Here is a 15,928-nt window from a genome sequence, read left to right as displayed (position 1 = left end):
GTTTAGGTACTGATGTTGGGTAGTTAGTTCTGGATCACAAACACCACTCCAACTCATCCCAAAGGCATTGGATGGAACTCCAGAGACCACAGGTGCTGTATGACCCAATGCTGGGGGTCTTAACATTGGGCATAATGACCTTAGGCTCAAAAGTGACTGCTCTAGAGCATCACATTCTGTTTGTCAATGTTTTTTTTCTGTGGAGATTACAGAAGCTATGTATATGCAACTGAATTTATGTATCAGCACTGGGTATAACTTAAAGTAGGTATACCTTAAAGAAGGGGTGTCAGTAAACATCAATCATATGTCCAAATGTTTACTGACACCCTTTCTTTAAGGTACACCTACTTTAAGTTATACCCAGTGCTGATCTATCTATCTATCTATCTATCTATCTATCTATCTATCTATCTATCTATCTATCTATCTATCTATCTATCTATCTATCTATCTATCTATCTATCTGTCTACAATCAATAGTGTACATGCTATTAATAGTTTTCTAATATGTGCACATTATTGCACCTTTGCCTCACATAAATGCCTCAGGTAACAAGATTTGTTTATATGCTGTTGCAATAATGTGGTTTATTGGTTATCCATGTTGTCTAAATAGCAAACTTCTCTCCCCAGCCTCATCTACAGTGAAATCAATGGGCTGGTCCCTAGAGCTCTTCGGCCCTACTGACCCTGCTAACCTCTTAATGGACACAGTAAGGAGGGGCAGCACTTAGAAAGCTATTTGGAGGATGTGTTCAGACCTTCCTTTCATCAGGTCACTGTGCTTAGACAGAAAAATATGGAGGGAACAATATTGACTGAAACAGATGAATAGAAAAGATGGACCTCTCTCTTTTCCTCTCTTTCACCCCATAATTTTTGTTTCCTCTCTCCACTTCTCTCCATACAAGCCATTCAGCATAGCTTAGAAACACAGAACTGAAATAAAGAAAAGGTTTGATAAGAAGAAGCTGATGGGAATGGTTCAGAGGAGATGTGTCATATTACACATTCTACAAAGTGCAGTACATATGAGAGGAAGTGGGAGTCTCCTCCCGCTCTGATTTCACAAGCCGCCTCCACCAACTACTGCATCGCAGCCAAATAGATCCAGACCTTCACTGAGGCCACCAATGTCAAACTGCTCTGATGCCAAAGGTGATATATCCACAGCCTAGACAATGCCCACTTGTACCCTTTCACTTTATTACATTGTGTGAGTGAGTTGCTAATTGGATAACCCTCCCAATGCTGATTGATTTACAACAGTAGCTGCGGAAAGACGTTTGCGCTTGATTGAGCTTAATTGACAACTCGTCCATTGAGTGTGATGACATAATGAACTGAAGCTTTGTCTGTGAATAAGTGTGTTGGTGGTGTTTCTTGAAAGCATCTGCAACCACTCATACTTAGTCAGACTGTCTGTAATTTATTGCTTTATATGGTTCATTAAACTAGCCATTTATCAGATATTAAAAACTATTAAATATTGCAAGCTTCAAAACATAGAATTCACTTCAAAGGTCCATATATAGTACTGTATATGATAGCTTCATTTATTTGATTTCTTGTCAAAACAATCATTATTTATTGTTCATGATCAGAGAAACAGATCTTTTTTTAACCAAGTTTTTTTTTTTTTTTTCATTTTTATTTTGTAATTAAAAATTCAACTCATGGTTAGGTTTTGGAATCTCCCAATAGAAAGCACCCTATCTATGATAATTTTGTATATCTGTGCCTCATTTAATGTATTGGGTGTGAAAAGATCCTAACATAGCTATTGTTTATATCTGTTACCTGAATTCTTAATTGTTTTTTTCCTTGCAAGACTAAAGTTTGAACTAATTTAATGAAATGCTCCATTTACATCTACTCAGCATACAGACGTTTTAGCCCCACCCATTCTCATGGAACTTGAGGAGTGTTTCAGTCTGGACTGCTGTTTGAATAATGCACATAATATAGTCAGAGATCATTTACATACGTATATCAGTCTTAAAGGCACATTAACCAAACAGTGTGTCCAATTCTAAGGAGTAAAGAGAGGTTGAAAAATGGTCATGTTAAAATGAATGCTGACTGGTTTTTGGTGCATAAACCCTCATAAACATGGAACATCATGTAATTCTGAGAGTGAGGAATGGAAGTTAGTCTGTTTTTATGTGCCATATGTAAGCTTACTCATCTATAAAGACCACATCCTGCTTTACTTGAAAACAGTGAGCTGGATGGTACTCCGGAAGCACTAATGTTCTGTTCGGAGAGGAAGAGAGACAGCCGTAGTGAGATTGCAGCTCAGCTCCATTACTTTCTGTTAATTTGACAGGCACAATGAGAGTGTCACTCGGCCTGTAAAGCATGTTGGTCCTCGCTCGTTCATCCAGAACGGTCACAGGTCCCTCCTTCCCCATGGCAAACACAGCCACCCGCCCACATCCTCCCACCCTGTCAGCCACTACTGGGCTCAGCCATGCCTGACCACTACATGCAATTGCTGCCCAAAAACTGTGCAGAAGACTGTCAGTAAAATACAACACAGAGGGTGCAGAATTACAAGTGGTGTGGATTTTTTCCATTAGGCTTAAATGGGATGTTTGGTTAATGAGGTATTTATGGGTTTATCTTTGAGAACTTAATGACCGTGTATGTGCTTGTGCATATGCTCAGCGTCTCATGCATGGCTGTTTGTTCACTGGTAGGGGGGCAGGTGTTGCACTGGTCATCCCTGGGGGCAGGCAGGGGAGGTGCAGAGGGGGATGAAATCACTCTTTGATGACGGGGGCAGCATAGGAAGCAGGGAAAAGTCCTGTCAGCTCATAAATATCCCCCTGATCCCCTCACAAAAAGGAGAAGGGAGAGGAAGGCAGGAAAAGACAGGAGAAGAGAGGAGAGCAAGGGATTAAAAGGGAGGAGAGGAGATGGGAGGGGGGATAAACAAGATAGACACAAGGAGTGGCTGGCTCAGCTGGGACTGCGGGGCAGGGGTCTGCGAGGAAGCCGTGTAATCCATCTCCTCCTGCTCTCTCTCACGTGCGAGATGGAAAAGCTCCAAAATGAATGGGCTGTGGGCATTAAAACTCAATAATGCCACGTGCCCTTCCCCCATTACTGCAGCGCTCAACACCCTCATCAATTATTGCACACTTTCATTACACGAACCCCCATAAACAGCCAGAGAATCTGATTTAGGGCAAAGAAATTGATTTCTTTTTAGCAGCATCATTGTTAAAATATATTAAACAAAGGGTGTTTATATAGTCAGAGACTATTTTCAATAATATATATAATTTTTTAGGATCAAGCAAAAAGGCAAAAAACATGCTTTCCTGAAAATTAAAAACAGAAAACTCAACAACTACATATAATACAAGCATGTACAGCATTTCATTTGCTTTTCTTGCAGTTTCTATTATTTTTGCTTTCATTATTTCTAAGAAATCTATAAGGAAGTTTTTCCACACCTCCAAAGTTCAGTCTTAGAAGTTGGTTGCATTTTCTGCATCTCACAATCCAAATAATCCCAAACACCTTTAGTGATGTTGACATCTGCACTCTGGCGTGGTCAGTCAGTTGTCCTGAGAACATCAGCAGCTTCATTATTTGCTTTAAAATTTTTCTTCATTTTTATATATTTCCTTTTCTCAGTACCAGCTTCTATACAGCCTTCCAAGCACTTTTGTCTTCTAACAGAAGTAGAATGGAGCAAGAGTGGAGCTTGAATTTCATCTCTCAGAGTGAAAGTGAATTATCTTACATGTAATGGAATCTCCTAAGAAATATTTCCCAAAAATATGGAAATCTTTTCATAATGGTCATTTTTAATAGAAATTTTGTAAATGAAGGGTGTTCTTTGACATTTATACACTATTTTATGTCCCATATGTCATTTGGTTTAGACATTGACCTCTTATTATTTTTTATTAATTTATTAATTAGGTTTATTATTTAGTAGCTACTATGGATTTTTTGAAATATTAGAGTTATGTAGTTATGAGAGGAACTTTCCAACCATTCTTTAGCTGCAAATGTGTTACTTTCGGAGTAACTTTTGTGAGGTTGGACAAGCTTTACAAAATGTTGACAACACTGCTATTCAGTCTAATGAGAAATCGTAACCTCTGTGTTGAGCTAGCTTGTTGTCATTAATCAAAACTAGGCAGTTAGAAATGACAGCAATGAATCTGTCCTATCAGTGAGACCTGACATAGAAAATATAGTCATATGAAATTTTGAAAAACGCATGGTCAGTTTACATTTTGCTGATTTGCCTAACAGAACATTATCAGTTCGTCAGTGTAAACAATTTATCTTCCAATTATTCAAAAGTAAGAGGCTCTATTTTAGGACCGTTATTATTTACACTATACATGTTACCATTAGCTACAGTTATAAGTAACCATGGCATTAACTTTCATTGTTACGCAGACGATACGCAACTGTACAAATCAGCCAAGACTGATGACAAATACAGATTAAAGAAAATAGAGGACTGTATAAAAGATGTGAAATGCTGGATGTTACGGAACGTCCTCCTACTAAACAGGAACAAAACAGAGGTTCTCCTTCTGGGTCCAAAATTGGCAAGAAATAAGTGATCAGATTTAATTTTAAATCTCGCTGACTTTCCAGCCACACCTGGCTCAGCAGCAAAAGATCTTGGCGTCGTAATTGATTCATATTTATCATTCGATCAACACATAGGCAGCATCACTAGGACAGCTTTTCTACATCTTCACAACATTGCCAAGATAAGAAATGCCCTATAAATGCATGATGCAGAAACACTAGTACACGCTTTTGTTACTTCTAGGCTAGACTACTGTAACGCGCTACTGTCAGGATGTACGAGCAGGAATCTAAGCAAACTTCAACTAGTCCAAAACGCTGCAGCCACGGTAGAAAATTTGATCATATCAGTCCAGTGCTATCATCACTTCATTGGCTGCCTGTTAAATTGCATATTGATTATAAAATTCTTTTATTGACGTATAAAGCCCTACATGGGGTTGCTCCTGAGTACCTGCAAGACCTTATTTCCTATTATGAGCCATCATGACTACTTAGATCCCAGAGTGCTGGCTTATTAATAGCTCCTATAATTCAGAAGGCTGCAGCTGGGGGAAGAGCTTTTTCTTATAAAGCCCCCAAACTCTGGAATGATCTTCCAGAAACTGTTTGGGACTCAGACAAAGTCTCAATCTTTAAGACTAGGCTGAAAACTCACTTGTTCAGTTTAGCTTTTGGTAGTTAATGTTCCTCCTTAGATAAAGGCAGCAGGTCCACGCTGGTGCTGTCATCCTGCTGCTCGCATGCAGTCATTCAGGTTTGTGGACAGTGGAGTGGAGGGACGCCAAACTGTTTCAGAGTGCTCTCGTGTCTGTGTTTCCTTCTGGTTCTCTCCTTTTAGTTAAGCTGTCATAGTCAGATCTGCCGGATTCATTAGCCACACTCTTGAAATGTTCACATTCCCTGATTTCCATACAAACAGACAGAGTAAAACTAATTCCCTCTCCCTGCCTTTTTTCCGAGTATACGACCGCCCACATGTCCGGCTGGACACTGAAGGACGACTGACTGTCGAGCCCTCCTGCCACCCACTTCAGACCAGCTGCCCACACCCCAGCTACCACCACCTATCTTGAACTAGCTGCCCACCCTACACTGATGTTTTCATAGACTCCTAGCTATTAGTAGTATAATCCCCCCCTGGTGAGCCTGGTTCCTCCCAAAGTTTCTTCCTCATTTCTGAGGGAGTTCTTTGCCACTGTTGCCCCTGGTTTGCTCACTGGGGGGTTTTTACATTCTTGTTAAAACTTTGTCTTTACTGGAATTCTTCTAAGCCGCTTCTCCTTCTGGGTCGCGGGACTGAAAAAACATAAAATATAAAATGTGCTATAACTTTTGCACAGGCCACACCTTATATTTTGTTATTTGTTATTTTCTCAGTATGTTAAATTCAACAAAAACATAATTGTGCAACATTCCAGGCTTGTTACCTGCAAAGATTTATTTTTTCAGTAATTACAGAGACATCAGTGCAAACTATTGGACCTATTTTTAGAATTTAAAAATGTGTAATAATACTTTGGACCTGCTGGTGGGCCCACAGCTTGGTGGGCAAATGTGTCAACACATTTGTTAGCATGTTTTATTAGAAAATCAACTAAACATGTAATTTAACCTGTGGTGTCTATAATTTTGCATACGACTGTAACTATTGGCTGAAATTTATAGTGCAATCTAAATGTTTGTATCTACACAAAGAATATTGTGCTACCTTTTCTCTGTATTTGCTTATATTCTATAAAGCTTGTCCAACATAGCCACAGTTGTTAAGAAAATCCACATTTAGAAGTGCAGCCTGGATAGATCAAATTGAAGAGTGCACCATTTAAGGGGTATAAAACTATGCTTCCCAGAGCCTGTTACAGGTGTTTTCAATCACACAGCTCTTTTATGAAGCAGACAGAAGGCGAGGCAGTGAGTATGCATAGCCCTTAAATGGAATCAGTTTTATTGTGTTAGAGTGCCCTAACAGACAGGATCCCACCCATTGAGACCACTTCACCACAGGAATCTGTATGTTCTGCTCCTGTGTATGTGTGTGTGTGCGTGTGTGTGTGTGTGAATGAGTGTTGGCCTTGGACAGAGTTTTTCATCAGCACTGCTGTCCCACCCTCACTCAATTGGGATACACATCATGCTGGAAAAGAGAGGGAAGCTCGCGCATGCGTTTCTCTGTGTGCGTGTGAGTGTGTGCTCAATTAGGTAACCTTGTGGGTATTGTCTGAACCTTCCCCCTTTAGTTTACTATTACACACATGCATTCAATACTGTACAAGACAGAGACATCCTTCATTAATTCAACTTCCAGCCAAAACAATGATTGAGTCAGTAAAATGCAAAAACATATTTGATGGAAAATGACAACGAAACCTCCAAAGCTAAGCAAAATATAACAATTTTACTAATTAATATGTCTTTATTCTGCCTTGACTGTACTCCACTAATGTATATACAGATTAGTATGTCTAGTAAAAGTAGTGGGTTTGTGGCACATTGTTGTCCTCAGCTTTATGAAGAAACTGTCAACAAACACTCTGTGGTATACAGTTATATGGAAATAAGTGCTGGAAATAAGTGCAACATATAGGTTGAATTGGAAAAGTAGACATCTAAAAGGCAGTGGAAATATGTCATAGATATGATGTGAACAAACAAGGCAGAAATCCCTTACTGTGACTTTCAAGCCCTGACCAGAATGACCGGAGTATTGATTCTTTGTGAGGTTTTGATGTTGCCATGGGTGTGTTGATTTTATTCAGCAAGAACTGCTGGTGTGTGTTTGGGATTTGAACATTCGAAAATATTCTTTTTATGTATGATTATTTACTTGCATGTTGAGCAGATAGAAAGTAATCAATCAAATTAACGCATAACCCTAACCCTAACCCTAACCCTAACTCTAAACAGCATGTAATATATTGTATCTCAGAAATAGGGGTGGGGGGACTTTCCACCAGTCTTTTGGAAAATCAAGCATGTTCTCAGATTTACAAGTATGTCATGGAATATTGTAAAGATTTTGGAGCTATTCCGAGTGTAGTTACCTTTGCTAGGCTGTGAAAGACCAACTGAGTGAATCAGTCTGTTACAACACCACCCTGAGGCAGACCACTGCTGTAGTTCTAGTTTGTTAAGAATTCCAAAGACAGAAGCTCGCTGATTGTGGATGAAGCAGCTAAACAATAACCTTTCCCTGAATTTGTAGTGAAGGGTTTATTTTCCCATTCCCAGCATTATTCTCCAAGTGTATTTTCAGGGACCCCCCCAGAATGTTGATTTTGAAATACGATTTGACCCCTTAAATTATTCACCTAAATATAAACTGTGTCCTGTAATTTGACTTGAAATGTTTAAACTTTTGCATATGACCGCATCAATTATATCCCTCATAAAAAATCTGATCATTTTTCTATAAATTTTATAATGATCTGTGGACATTTTTCATATAGTCAGTTTAGCTAGGTACTATGGCTTGCTACACATAAATCACACAAGTTGTTATAAATGAAATATAAAAGTAGATTATGAAGAATACAATATGTATAGTCTATTTGGGACTTAAGACTTTACTGTCTACACCTAAGCGAGTTAGTAAGCAGGTATTTTGCATGGATGATATGTAACATCACTTCTGGCCACCATGATTGACAGTGAGGGTCTAAGTGTGGGCAGAGACGAGGGAGAGAGGGCCTCCAGGGAGGTGGCCTGACCTTTCAGAGGAGCTGACTTACAACAGTCTGCCTGCCAATCCACACGCCCCATCACATGGGTCCCAAAAACACACAACACCCTGCTCTGCTCATATGTACTTACAGGAGAGAAATACAAAAGTGCTGAATAAATACAGCACATCCCATCAATATGCTATCTTGCACTCATTCTAGCTTGGCTGGAAGCTTCTGTGCTGGAACAGAGTTGTGAGGGTTTGACAGCTATACAGACTTCATCTTTTCATCTTTTATGGATTTCATCTTTATTACAGGCTTCACAAAAACTGTAAAAGGCAGAAAATACTTGCAGTGCAAGATGGAGGAAAATCAGTAAGAACTGCTTGTTTGTATGTATGTGTGTGTGTGTGTGTGTGTGTGTGTGTGTGTGTGTGTGTGTGTGTGTGTGTGTGTGCGTGTGCGTGTGTGCGTGTGTGTGTGCGTGTGCGTGTGTGGGTCTCTGTGTGTGTATACAGCTCTTATGAGCTGCCAAGCAGTGCAGGCTTTATTCGTTTTGGCCTCTCTCACTACTCTACCAGATGGGAACCAGGAGAGAGAGAAAGGGAGAGAGAAAGGGAAGTAGAGGGGGAGAGGGAAGTAGAGACAGAGAGACAGGGAGAGAGATAGAAAAAGAGAGAACTAGAGAGAGAAGACAGAAACAGAGAACATGAGGAGATAAATATGATAGAAAAGATTAATATTTAGACAGAAATTAATAAGAAGAGAATGAAGGGAGATAAATATAAAGACAGAGAGTGAGCGAGAGAGAGAGAGAGAGAGAGAGAGAAAGAGAGAGGGAAGGGTCTTCCTATATGTATCTCCACATATGGGGGCTTCTTTGTTCACTGGCGGCCCTCAGTAGCAGCTCTGTGGGATGTGTGTGTGTGTGTGTGTGTGTGTGTGTGTGTGTGTATGCACGCATGCTGGCTGCAAAATCTCATTAAAAGTGTGAGTGGAGTGAAGAGGGCTTGAGATCCCATTAAGACGTCTATATAGACTTCAAACAACTGAGCAAGAAGGTCAGCCTCAATCTCTCAGAACAAGAATAAACACACAAGAGCTAAATATGAAAGCTAAGTAAACATAAAAAATAACTGATAAAAATTGAAATAAATTAATTAGGGCTGTCAAATGGTTAAAATAATTAATTGCAGTTAGTGACATCTTTTTGTGTAATAATTTATGATTAATTGCATTTGTTCCATTTGCTTAAATTTGTCACTTTGTTGTAGCTATATATGTGGAAAAAATAAATGTAATCAAAATGTATTATTTTCATTGCATGAATGCAGGGTTCACAGAGACCGGAATGTCATGTGATTTCCACAGGCTGAACTTTAATTACTAATTACTAACCTTTAGTGAGAGCAACAGTGGCTGCATGTTCCAATATGCAGTTATTATGAGATAATACAACATAAATATCATATATATGCAACTGGAGCCTCTCGCTTGTTTTGAGGTAAACTTTACATACAAACAGCTTTTTGGTTTTATGAAGAGAGCCATCAATGGAATTTATAAAGCTGTATTTTAATGAGAGGATACAATCACTTGAGGTTAGCACACACAGTACATAAGCAGCTGGGCCCTTAGCCTGAAACTATGGATGGTTTGAAGCCTGGGAAAACATGAATGTGGAAACTAGAAAAATGTGTTAATAGCATTCATAAAAACTGAGGCATGTGATAGTAATTTGTTAACTTTGGCAGCACCAAAATGATTTATAGCTTATTTATTTTTTAGTAATTATTTGGTTATAAAAAATAGTCTCTTGTAGGACTCCAAGTACTTGCTATGTCAAGAAATAATCATTTTTAGTTCATCAATCTCAAGTAAAAATTCCCAAAATCAAATAAATAAATAGATAAATAGAGCAAAAAATCCACATGTTAGATCATTGCCCTCAGAGCTTATTTCCCATAACAAAACAAAAAGAAACAGCAAATAACCGAGCTCTTTGATGAGTGCAAATTTGCTCTCCTTATTTGCATGATTTGTATAATTGCTCATACTTTGGAAAGTGTAGTTAAGTGACATGATTGGTTTCCCAAATGACATTTTCTGTTCCTATTAGTTTGACGACCCTTTCCGCTCTTTTAACCACCCTAAACTGATGCTGGTAAAATCATTCTGTTTATTGGAGTGCAAAACACACACACACATGCACATGCACACACACACACACACACACACACACACACACACACACACACACACACACACCCCACTTGCTTATTGATTTTTTTCTTGTTGTCCACACACCTCCTCTACAGATTTGATTAGTCACACTGAGGTGACATAGGGAGAGAGAGAGAGAGAGAGAGAGAGAGAGAGAGAGAGAGACTGGTGCACAGACAGATGTGCCTTTGATTTTAATGCTATAATCTTCATTAATGATACTTTAGAAAACTCCAACATTTGGTGTCATTTTGATGAGGAAATTAGAAATGACATAAAATAAAAATGAGTTAGGCTTAACAGTCATCTCTCTTTTAAATGAATTTCTTTCTTTTGTCTGCTTTATTAGAACAATCTATAAAGTGGGCCTAACCATTGACCCACGTGGTCTTGCTGAATGGAAGCAGAGAAGAGGGACTTTAACAATTGACCTGAAGTGACATTTCCCTACAGCAGGCACACAGCGAGTTGCACAAACCTATAATTTCAGTCATTGGAAAATTACACACCTCCCCCAGAGATGCTGAAAGTAGCTATGAGTGCTGCTTTGTGACACCCACATGATAGTAGTAAACTGAGGATCAATGAGAATATTTTTATGTGGGGGTGTTTATCTGTGTTTATGCTTGTCATCATTATCTCATGTTGCAGAACAACCAAACTGCAGCTTTTCCTTGCATTTTCCAGCAGTATTGTATGTCCCAATTGATTTGTTGAGATTACAAATAGCAGGTAATAAGAGATGACAAGCCATGTCAGAAGTTCCTTTGGTGTTACATTTTGGGGATTTTATTACAGAATGCCCATTACTAAATGCCACATCAGAAGCAACTATCGTGTTAATACATATTGTAGGTATACAGTTAGTGGCTATAGCTCTTTTTCCATACCTCATGCTAGCTATTCTCTGTCCCACCCCTGTTCCTGGAGTGCTCCCAACACACCTGATCCAATAAAGTAAGCAATTAACAAGCACTTCTTGAGTTGAAATAGTCAGGGTTGTCAGGGTAAGAGGTACTCCTGGACCGGGGGCTGGGAAGCTGAGCTCTAGCCTTTCATCAGTGGTAAGCTTTCTGACCAGAGGACCACCCTAGGATACATATTTCTGTTGGTTTTCAACCCAGCAGTGACACTGAGGTGAATAAAAACTCCAGCAATATGGCTATTTTTAACATACATGTACCAGTGTACTTGTAACACACCATTACTTTGTCAGCATCACTGCTGAGAATGGTCTACAACCCAAAAAATATCTGGTCAGTGGTAGTCATATGGTGGTTCCTTTCCTTCAATGGATGGGATAGAGAGTGGCTGACAAGATAAAAAGCTACTGATGCAAATTTGGGGGGGAAAGGGGGGACATATTCCCTTCACCTCACACAATAATAATGTTAAGGATTGTTAGATGGCTGTTGAAAAAGTACATATCTGAGTTGCAAATGAGTTGTCAGATAACAGTCAATTATTCCCATTTAAAAGATTGCTGATTTGTTTAGCAATCACAAAAAGAAAGAAACAAAATCCCACCCCATACTCAGTTTCAGTTTAATTATCAGGACATTCATAATTAATGAGGCATTTTGCTAAAATATTCTTAGCAGATTGCACAATAGACTAAAAACTGTGACATAATAGAAAGAAAACAATGCCATTGTAGTAGGCAATAAAATTGAATGCCTGTTCTGAATATGTTGGTCACTATTATTTCAGTTTTTATTTCAGTCTTGACTTGTAAAGCATTAGATATTGATATGACAAGTCTAGTTTAAGTTAAGCATCTGTGCAGCAGCAGATCAATCAAAAAATTATATGCAAAAAGGCATTTCTGATAAAATGGCCAGTAAGTGTATTACAGTACCTGGCAGCTCTATTTGGTACTGGTGATATAACTGAAATCACTATAATTAGCTGCCTCTGCAACAGGGCCTGTATTTGTTATGCATTATTTATCTTTTATTTTTCATTAATTATTTATTCACTTGTTCTAAAGCTGATTAATCTCTTCTATAGTCTTTTTATTACTGTAGTAATCTCATGTGTCTTATGCTCTCAATATGAACTAATTACTGAAATCTGACAAGCGCTTTATTATCATGACTTACTTCTAAAACTTAGTGGAACCCTCACTTTCTGTGCTCTGTTGTGAAGGTGTGAAACAACACAGCCTATAGAAATGAGAGGGAGGGATTTCTCGCCTCTGTTAGGATGAGAACAAGGCACTGGAGACTCATTCATTTTATCACTACCTGCAGATCCACTGTAGAGAAGTCCATAAACCAACCTTACAAAGTTTTTTTTTCGGTACATATTTACCTAATGGCACGTTTAATAATTTGTGTTTTCTTTTTTTATCTAAAATATTAAGCTTAGCAATCTTACTTTTGAAGTCAAATTTGCAGAGAAAATGTCATATTTTCACTTATAAAATCAGCAAAACATGTCATTTGATGGAGGGTGTTCAAACTTTTGAGTGCACCACTGTATAGACTGGTCAATAATTTATCATAAACCCTCCATCAATTAATGGAAATGGACCATCAGATATTATCATCAGAGAGAGGTGGACTATTTCCAGCACAGCAGTGACACCAACATGGCAGTTGCATGGAAGTAGCTGTTGACCTTTTACAAGTGTTTTATTCACATGCTATTATAAAACACCTCAGTGCCACCACTATGCTGGAAATGGTCCAACCAAAAACATCCAGCCAACAGTCGTCATGCGTTAGCTGAAACAAAGACGGAAACAAACAATGCCTCAAAATATGGGCTGTAGTTTGTAATTGAACATCTATACAATGTAGCAACAAGTATGTTCATCGTCAAGTAACAGGAGGCAAGCAATCTGTAGGGAGTTTCCTGTGACCTTATTTGGTCAAAGGAACATGGTTTTACTCCTTTGACCAACGTCTCTACATTATGTCTTCATTCACATCTTCTTCCAGTTCTCTTCATCATGCTGTTTGCACAGAGTGACTCACACACTGCAGAGTGGCCTGATCGAACTGATGCAGCTGGTGAGTCACTCTCTCTCACACACACATACACGTAGTTCGTGACTTTACACATTCTCTCTTGCAAGCTTTCACTTGACTGCATCATATCTCTTTTGTCCTTTTCCCTCTCTGCCACACTGCCTGCCAAGAAAAATTCAAAACATGCACACACATGCGCGCACACACACACACCCACACACACACATGCACACACACACGTGCGCACACACACACATGCGCGCACACACACATGCGCGCACACACGCACACACACACACACACATGCGTGCACACACACACACACGCGCACACACACGCGCACACACACACACACGCACACACACACACACACACAGTCACACTTATTTTTACATAATGTCAGATGTTATACCTATACATATTCCAAGTACGTAGTACCTTCTTATGTGTATGAAAACACCTATATGTATCATTAATTTGTTCCAAATCATTTTAATATAATATGTGAGTACCTGGGGGCGGCACGGTGGCGTGGTGGGTAGCGCTGTCGCCTCACAGCGAGGAGGGCCTGGGTTTGATTCCCCGGCCAGGTGACTGGGGTCCTCTCTGTGTGGAGTTTGCATGTTCTCCCTGTGTCTGCGTGGGTTTCCTCCGGGTTCTCCGGTTTCCTCCCACAGTCCAAAGACATGCAGTCAGGCCAATTGGACATGCTGAATTGCCCCTAGGTGTGAGTGTGTGAGTGGCTGTTTCTGTCTGTCTGCCCTGCGATGGACTGGCGACCTGTCCAGGGTGTATCCTGCCTTCCGCCCGAAGACTGCTGGGATAGGCTCCAGCATCCCCCCGCGACCCTGACGGAGAAGCGGCTTAGAGGATGGATGGATGGATGGATGGATGTGAGTACCTTTATATAATAATTATAATAGGTTCCATGTGTAAATACCTATATGTAATATTAATTTTAAACAAGGTCTGAGTCATTTTGAGCCCATTTTGTAAATTTTGACACAGTTTACACAGGTAGTAGGAATATATGTATTACACAAGCAAGTACCTATGTGTGGTAATAATGGTGGAACCTATGGATGGATGGATGGGTGGATGGATAGATACACACATATACCCACATGCACACACCATTCTTTACGCTTACTACTGCCTTTTTGCTACCTGCCTATTCATTCTCTGACAGACAGTAGAAGAGTCTGAAAGCAAGCAGCAGTTTCTGACCAATTATGTCAGTATCCACCAGGCTGGATAAACCAGGCCTCTGTTTACCCATCAGAAACCTGTCACTCAGTGACTACTGGCCAGAACCCTTGCCAACAATGTGAGGGAGAGAAAGACAGAGAGAGAGACTGAGAGCAATAGAGCAGTAATCAAAGCTGCTGTCATGTTTTTCTCTGCTGCATCATATTTGGCCTGGCCAACTGCTTATGCATGAAGCAGCACTGTATAATAGCATTTTTTCTTATCACACAGTGCTGCGAGATCTTAACTGACCAAAGATACATACATCCATGCAGCATTTCCTAATATTTATTTATAAGATAAGTGATGCCCATCAACTGTAATCATTTAAGGTTGGTAAAAGCTGCCTTTTTATGTTGATTTCCACCCAAGAACCTCAGCATTATTGAATTTGTTTGGGATTACTTGGACTGAGAAAAGCAGAAAGTGAAACTTCTAAGACTGAACTTTGGATGTGTGGAAAAATATTCCTGCACTTTTGTGAAAGGAATGGAAGATGTAATGAAAGCAAAAGGTGAACACTAACTGTGAAAACAAATATGTATATTTATTTTTGTTTCAGTCTAATTTTCTGTTAAATATGTTTTCTGCTTTTTTTCCAAATGCAGAGAAATGAGTGACTTGTACTTAATGTTTTTTTGACTATAAATTAAATAAGAGAAGGTGGTCTCAAACGTTTGCACAGTACTATATTACAACATTAATTGTAACTGAATTTCATATAACAAGGTCTGTATATTAACCTTACTTTATTATTTTGAATGGAAATTCATTAAAATAATTTTTTCAATAAAGAAAGAATCAAGCACAGAGTCTATTTCAGACATTAGATCAGATTAGATTAGATTAGATAAAATTATATTAGATCAGACTTTTATATGTATATACAAAATAAAACACAGAACAGCAGAAATATCAATTCAAACAATATTCCAGGCATAGCACATAATTCATGGTTTAATGAGAGGCAAATCCTTTTTAGAGATAGGGGCCACGCACTACAACTTGTGTAAATGGCATTAATAAATTGATTGCTTTTCACGCCTGCACAATCAATTCCTGTCCCACCCAGAGGCCCATTTGCTCACTGAACTGTGCTGTGCTTGTCTGTCACTGCAAGCTAAAGCAGGTGCTCTCTGTCAGTCTAATAATTCACTGGTTAGAATGCGCAACCATGCTTGTGTAGAGCTACATTGGTTTGGGCTGTTTTGTGAAAGCTTGATTAGACAGTGTAATTAATGTCAG

This window comes from Pygocentrus nattereri, chromosome 25 (assembly GCF_015220715.1).
Source record: "Pygocentrus nattereri isolate fPygNat1 chromosome 25, fPygNat1.pri, whole genome shotgun sequence".
NCBI classification, from domain to species: domain Eukaryota; kingdom Metazoa; phylum Chordata; class Actinopteri; order Characiformes; family Serrasalmidae; genus Pygocentrus; species Pygocentrus nattereri.
Note: the sequence above shows the minus strand (reverse complement) of the source record.